We start from the raw sequence: 8,065 nt of genomic DNA, 5'->3' as shown, positions 1-8,065 counted from the left end.
GCGCCCTGGAAGGACAGGGCGCCGGGGCCTCGCGGTGGCTTCAGCGGCTGCAGGCTGCTCGCGGGTCGGAACCTGCGCGCCGCGCGTCCGCAGCTCTCGGCCAGGCTCCCCGCGGTCGGCGCGTCCGTCTGTCCGTCCCGCAGTCCGCCGCCTCCCGCGGGCTGCCGGGGAGCGCGCGAAGCCGGCGCACTTGTCTCGGGCGGGCGCCGCCAGCACCTTTAAATCGCGCTCCTCTTTCTCATTCACATTTTGCCTGCTGCCCAGCCGTGCTCGCGTCACGTGAGCTCGAGTGCCGATTCCCGTTGGCTGTGCTCAGGGAGGCGGGGCGCCGCCGGGGCTCCGCCCCTTCCAGCCCCGCTGGCTGCGGGTGGGCGGCGGGGTTGCGGTTGGAGCCAGCAGGCCTGGGAGCGAGAGCCTGGGCGCCTGCACCGCACGGAGCAAACTCAAGAGCGACCCTCGCCACCTCCCGGGCTCAGTCCTTAGTGCCTGGCAGCCCGGTTGAGGCCGCCTGAAAGGCGGCTCGGATCTCGCACCCGCCACCGATGGGCCGGGAGTGTCTAATTTCCTTTCCATTTGCTATGGCAGAAGCCTGTGGGCGACTCACCCTAGCCAAGAGGTGCTTGGCTGTGCCGGGGGTCCCGCCAGGTCACCGGAGTTGGGGTAGGGTCCTGCCTCTGCAGGGGCTCCCAGATGCGCTCCGGGTCTTCCGCTCGCCGCACCGAATCCTCCCCGTTCCTTGCTGCGCCTAGCGCGCTCGTAGAGGGGCGGGCAGGCTGCTGGTCCCCCTCATTCCTAGCTGGGCCCACCGTGAGCGATCCCTTCTCATTTTTCATGACATTCTTAATCATCGCACCTATTTACCCACTTTGCCAGCACGCACCAAAATAACAACCACGATAATTATGTTAATAAAGCGAGTTCTTTCTCTGCTCCATCTTAGGGGAGGAAGGGGGGAGTTCGTGACGCCTCTGGATTGTATAACGTGAGATTATCCTGATGAAAGCTTTATGATGTTTGCTCAAATAAAAGCTGCGTTTTGTAAATAGGCGCTAATTAAGCACGTTGGGAACCGAGGGAGCTTCTCACCCTGGCGCCGCGCAGCGCAGGACTCCAGGGCGCGCAGTTCCCCTTTGCCGATTGCGGGATGGAGCCGATTCCCTCAAGATATTTCCCCTGTCTCGGCAATGGTAAAGACCCGGGAATTTGGGAGGCAGGAGATTGCGGTGGAGGGAAAGTGGGCACGTCTTCTCCTCTCCCTTGCGGCGAAACAAACTTTCAGCTCTTGCGTTTTCTTTACCAGGCAAACCTAGCCAAGCGCGCCAGAACGCGCGGGGCTTCCCCGCGTCCCCGGGCCTCGGCTTCAAATTCCCGGGTCTCCACGTCCTCTCAGAAGGCTGACAGCACCGGGCCAGGGAGCAGAGAAGGGCATTGTTATATCAGCCATTAAAAATCAGCTCACACCTACGAGCTACTGTTTGGGGAGTTAGCCCACGTTGGACGTGTGTTATGTATCACAAGCACATTTAATTGGGAGATAAAGATAAATCGATCTTTATGAATTTATCGACCCGATTCTTTGAAGGTCTTCTTTCTCCTTCTCCTCTTTCTCTCGCTCTAACCCCAAGGCCTCCGGGGGACATCTCAATCCTTTCTCCTCCAGCCAAGAGTCTGGTCAGACAGCCGCTGGCCACCCAGAGAGGTAAGAAGAAAGGGTGCGTTCTTGGTGTCTCCGGGCTCCGAGAACACTCGCTGGCCCTGCTGCCAGCCGCCCTCCTCCCCGCAGTCTCTTCTCTCCTCCCCTCCATCACCCGGACAAAGACATCTCAGCGCCTTTCCCCACTCCAGGCCGCAGTAATGGATGGTTTCGGCAGCAGGCGGTTTGAAAGGAATTCATTAGGACGCTGCCTGTATTGCTTCCCCTCACTTCACGCCCAGACCTCAGATGGCTTAGGCAGTGTGAGGAGAAATTTATGCCCATTGGGATCCATGGGAAGGAGGTGTCTGTGGGGTCTCCAAGCTGCATCCCCGGGTCTCTACTCCCATGAAAGAAGAGAATCGAAGCCTAAGGCAAAAGGCTGATTTCTTCATGAGCATAATAAATAGTCCGTCTCATTATGAGATAGTTATAGAGACGATCTTCGGTGCCATTACCTTGTTTTTGGAACTCTTAGAATAAACGCTCCTTTGATTTACGTAGCTACAGCCTGGACCTCCGCGCTAGCCTGTGGCACGCCTGTGTAAGCAGTTTCTCATTTACCTGGCCCGTTTGCCTTTCACTTTGCTCCTTCACCATAAAAAATATTGTTGCAGGGACTTCCGTCGCTTGATTACCCTCAGAGAGACAGGAATTCATTTGATTATTTTGGCGATTCTACATTTTAAAGTTCACAAGAAGATGTAAGTCCGGTGAATCATAGCTACACTTGAAAGAATTTGATGGCATATTATTTGTATCCATAAATTGCCATGGAAAGTATTGATTACAGGGGTTATAATACTAATCTTTTATTAGTGAGTTCAGATAATTTTCATCAATACGAATTTTATTTACTAGTGTGCTTTTCTGGAATGCAATACAGTACTATTTTTCTCATCTAATGCTTAACTGCTCAGAAAACGACCGTTGGCGTCATAAAAGGATCCTTGTATTTCGGCGTGATTAACAAGGATCCATTCCGGGACACCTCAGCTACCAGCGAAGCTCGAAGCTCGGGGAGCGCGGGGGGCTGCGGATAACAAAAGCCTTGGGAGCTCCGGCTGTGCTAAGAGATTTACGCGGAGAGAGCGACAGGTCCACCGTTCGGAATCCTACCTGCTTAGCTCGGAACTGCCCGGGACAGCTGAGTCCTGCGTGACGGGGCTCAGCCTGGGCTGCGCGGGAAAACCACCCAGCTCAGATCTTTGAAGCGAGCTTGAAGAGCCCCGCCCCCCTCCAATTAGGAACTGGGCTGGACGCGCGGGAAGGGAGAGCTGGGTTTCCCAACTGCAGTTAACTTCGGCGAACTTTTCCTCCGGGAGCTTTCCTCACCGATGAAGATAGCCTTTTGGGGGGTTTACTGATGCCAAACGGACGTCAGGATTGTATTCAGTCACTTACAACGTGGCTTAGACGTTCAATAAAAGTGATGGTAGTTAAGTTGGCTCCTCGCTTGTAGGTTGTGTCTGGGTCAGCTTTTGCTCACAGGTGTGTGAAGACTGAACACAAAATACGAAACGCACAAGTAAATGAATATTCATGCGTCGCGGAGGAGGAAGCCCTGAGCGCCTGGCGCTTGAACGGGGGCGGCCTGGGCGCCCCAATCTCGGCGGATGAGGGGTGGGGAAAACCTGCCGGCCTCTCCTGGCCCCGCTGTCCCGCCGGCCGCCCAGACCCAGGCTTTAGGCTGGTTTCTCCGGCAACCGTGTTTTTATTTAGAGGGATCTGAGTGGTCTGATCGGTCACTGCCGCAGTTCTTGCTCCTGGCAATAGTTTGGGAAATAACTTGGGCTGGTTTTATTTATGGAGGGGCAATTGAGATTCACACTCAGCTAGCCCAGAATCGCGCTTCCCCAGCCCAAGACGCACTTACAAAGGGGTGCTTGTGCAAAATTCCCCATCAGACACACCAATTTGCAAGGAGCAGAAAGCATTGAAGCCTCATCTTTTTAAACTATTTTATTCAGCTTTTTTTTTTTTTTTTTTTTTAAATCTGAAAGCCCAAAATAGACTCCATGTGGTTCTAAGTGAAGTCAGCCCTTGGCGGGCTTTGAAATGGCTCCTGTAATTATGTAAAAGAGCTATTCACCAACAGGACGGAATTAAAAGGGATCTCGCCCGCTTCCCTTTCTCTGCCTGGCTCTCATGTTTGGCTTTTCAAAGCACTTCCAACACGATGTCTTTCTCCAGGACAAAAGGCAGAACAAAAAAAGTCCCTAAACTTGTAAATTGAACGTCAAGGGAACTTTAAACAATTTAAAGCCCATAAATAATGATAAAGGGGACTGGCAAAAAAGGCAAACCCATTCAATTAATAGAGTTTCCCAAGCAAAGATCAAGTGGTGTATAAAATAGTCTTTCGGTTCTTTATCCTAGCCGCCTGGACTTTGCAGAAAGCAGGACCTTTTTTTTTTTTCCCCAAGTGCCCCGAAGAAACACTGAGCTGAGCCGGACAGTGTGTGTCGCGACATTCTTATGTAGAAAGTTCGCTTTTTGTCCCCGACCCTCAAAGTAGCAGAAACAAAACCACCGCAGTCCAGAAACGTGAAGGGGAGGGGTTTTCCTTTCCTTCGCAGTTCTCTCCCGGGAGCTGTAAAATTTGTTCCTGGACGCCGAGAACTGTGACCTTCACACCTGTGCGGCTCTACCCTCTCCACCCGGGAAGGTCAGGCTGAGCCACACAGCGCGGCCGGCGAGGAGAGCCCTTGAGGATCTGGGGGCGCCAGGCGTCGGGCGATGCTGCAGGCGGGGAGCCCCAGAAGCAGCCAGGCCCGCGTCCGCTCTTGGGGTACTGAGCGTCCCGCAGTCTCCCTGGGTGGGGACCCTGGAGTCCAAGGACTTAGCTGGACTTCCAGTTCTTTCTTTTTTTAGTTTCCCAAAGGTTGGGGCTGGGGATTTGTGCCAACGGGGGGCCACAACCCACTGCCTTGGTCCTGAAGTCCCGGAACTCGCGCTCCACGCGTCTCCCAGGAGGTGGCAGCCGGCAAAGCCGGGATGTTGGAGGCGAACGGTCGACTCTTGGCCACGGAACAGGGAGCACTACTCGGAAGCCCGGCTGAGGGCTTTGGCCCAAGGGCTGAGGTTGGGTGGGTGAGGGCAGAGGGCGCCTCGCCAGGGGCGTTCGTTTGTGCCTCTCTGAGTCTGCTTCTATCCACAGACCTGGGAAGCAGTGTCCAGGGGCTACTGGGGAGGGAGGCGCGCGGGGGGGGGGTCTTCTCACCTGGTTTTATCTTCCATCTGCTCCCTCCGGAGGCCCCACCTTTCGGGGACTTCAAACACCCCCAGCCACACCGAGCCAGGCTTTCATCTCTCTCACAGCAGGCATTGTTTGTGGAACTTCACAGAGATGTTAATCCTAGGGCCTCGTGAGGGCAGGGAAAGCGCCGCCGAGGGCACCGAGGGGTGAGAGGGTACTTTGGCCTGGACTAAGGTCCTCTCTGCCGATCACCTTGCTGGCAGCCCTCCTGAGGAGCTGGGATCTGCTCGGATGAGGGCCACGGAGTCCTGCAAGGTAGCAGGCGCATCGTGATGGACCCTGGCTGGACACAGCTGGCATCCAGTGCAACTTAAGGAAGTAGTGCCCTGCCAGCAAGGTGTGGGATTCTGCTGTGGGGCCTGAGAGCTTCTGTCTCTCCGGAGGAGACCCAAGAGACCATGTGTCTTGAGATGAGGCCAGCCAGGGACCTAGGGCATCTCTTCCAGGGCTCCCACGTCCCCAACCAGAGGCTGTCCTTCCAGGACCCTACTCATCTTCAGAGGTGTTATCTTTTAAAGAGGATCAAGTTTGCTCACAGAACATCATTTAACCCAGTGGGAACCTCTCAGAGGGATCAAGAGGGGCACTGGATCATGAGTCACATCAGAGGTGCCAGGCTCTTGAACTTCTGCAGGCAGAATAAACTGGAGTGATTACCATTAGTGGAAACTTTCCTTCCTTTAGAAATACTGCAAAGCAAAGGTATGTCACCTCTTCTGATAAGAAAATGTGATGCAGAACCATGTCATAAGGGAGGACCAGGACCTTGTGTCTGGACAGAGCAGAGAGAGGCTGGTCAGTGGATGACCTGGAATGTTCCCTTCCCCACCTAGCAAACACCTTCAGGGAATTTCCAGAGAAGGACAGCAACATGTTTGCTCAGAAATAAGCTCATCTAAGAAAACTCCAGAGTTGCCAAGTCTACAATGGATTCAAGCTGGCCCAGTCGTCTCAGCCCACTGAGGTTCCAAAGGACAGCTATCACTTCAGCATGCTCCCCAGTGAAGCCAGGAGTGGTGGTTCAGGACTGAAAGCCCAGCACTCAGGAGGCTGAGGCAGGAGGATTGCAGGGAATTAAAAAAACAAAAGCAAAACAAAAATGAAACCCCTTAGAGAACCAGTCATCCTCAGACAGTCTTTTCCAAGGAGGAAGCAGGAGGATGCAAATGGGGGTCTGTGCTGTTATTCAACTAGAACAGGAAGGAAGGGACTGTTGTGCTCCTCCTTTAGAGGAGTACTGTGCTTAAAACAGAGCACACACTTTATAGTACCAGGTCTCATTCTGAGACCTCCAGTGCTAAGTACATTTCTATGTCAGAAGCACCCAGGACAGATCTTTACTCTTGTATGTGCCTCTAAAGAAAGCTACCCAAGACCACTGACTGCTCTAGCAGAGGACCTGGGTTCGATTCCCAGCACCCACATGGCAACTACAAATTGTCCTTAACTCCAGTTCCAGGGGAATTCGACACCCTCTTCTGACCTCTGAGGCATTGCATGACACGGGTGCACTCACTCACATACATCCAGGTAATACACTCATACACATAAAATAAAAATAAAATATATGTTTTTAAATCTCTTTAAAAAAAGAAAGAAAGCTCCCCAGAATCCCACCAGAGCCAGCGAAAAGAGTAGTCCATAGAGGCTGGGCAGGACTCATCCCAGGCTTTCTGATTCTTGGACTCCCTCATCTAGTCAAGGAGCCAAGGGCAAGTGTAGGCCATGGTCTTTCAAGGAGATAAGCCATACCCTTCAGTGAGGCTGGAACAGTGAGTGGAGGACAGTCAGTCCCAGAGGGGGCAAGGTTGCCGCTTGTTCTGAACCCGAAACTGTTCTTTCAACAGCCTCTTGTTGATGATGGCAGAAATCATTGGGCTTGGTGACTTCCTTGGCTTTTGAAGCCTGGAAACTTTGAGTTTCATACCATTGTAAAGTGACCAAATAAGAGGGCTCAGTCTCTGTGACTTCCATCACCCAAACTTCTGGGGTAGGAGCCAGACAAAGGCCAGACAGAGGCTAGATCCTAACACCTTAGGGGTGTTCAGTTGGGGACCAACTTGCTAGAGTGGTCACAGAGCAAATGAGAAATGGGGGGATGAGGAGAGAATTCTTACAGTCACGTTGGGAAGGCAGACAACTTCAGGAGAGGGTCTATGCCACACTTATTCCTGGGGGCACTTCTGGGCTTTTAGTAGGAAAATGAAAATCATTCTGTAGGGGGCATAGTTTCATTCTCTCTCTCTCTCTCTCTCTCTCTCTCTCTCTCTCTCTCTCGTGTGTGTGTGTGTGTGTGTGTGTGTGTGTGTGTGCATGCAGTTGCCTTGAGGCAGTGGTATGTTCTCCAAATGATGCAGTGTGGGTACTTTGCTACCTAGTGTTTAGCACCATAGCTTATGAGCAATGGCTTTCTACCCTCACACCAAGGCAGGCCACAGTCTGGCAATCGAAGCTACTTCTGGGGGCTCTGATGGTGGAGGCCTGGTCTAGCCAGGTTCAGCGCAATGGTCATTCTTAGTAATGGAGACCCACGGTCTGTCAGGGATGAGGGCTTCACACGGGACTCTCTAAGCTCTGCTTCTAGCTCTCCTTTTCCAGGGTATTGGAACAAGACTAGTCTCTACTGGGAAATGAAAAAAAAGCCAGAAGCAATCCAACTTGTCTCCACCCAGATGAATGAACCCTCCTTTCAAGGAGGTCTTCGACCATGAACATGAGATTCTGGAAGGGGCAGACATCAACCATGATCACAGGAAATTAGAGTGATTGGCTGTTCTGTAACCACATTTTGATGTTTCCTTGATCTTAGAGGCTTCCCCTCTCCCCTGAGGACCTCACCTGTCCTCCCTCAATACTTTTGTTTTTAGAACCGGAGTGATTTAGACTCTTCTATTGTGGGATCTCTGCTCTACCTCTTGGCTGTTATAATTTACCCATCGTCTGAAGAGCCTTTATTTAAACAAAATACAGCAAGGAATAAAAGAAATCACCAGTAACCTTAAATTGTGAGAGGCTTCTTAAAGTTCAACTTCATTTTAACTTAAAAAAAGAGAAGCCTCCAAATGGACCTCATTCAGTATATTGTAAACTACTTAGAAAAATTTACTTTTATA

This window comes from Nannospalax galili, unplaced genomic scaffold, assembly GCF_000622305.1.
Source record: "Nannospalax galili isolate Female #2095 unplaced genomic scaffold, S.galili_v1.0 scaffold149, whole genome shotgun sequence".
Classification (NCBI taxonomy): Eukaryota; Metazoa; Chordata; class Mammalia; order Rodentia; family Spalacidae; genus Nannospalax; species Nannospalax galili.
Note: the sequence above shows the minus strand (reverse complement) of the source record.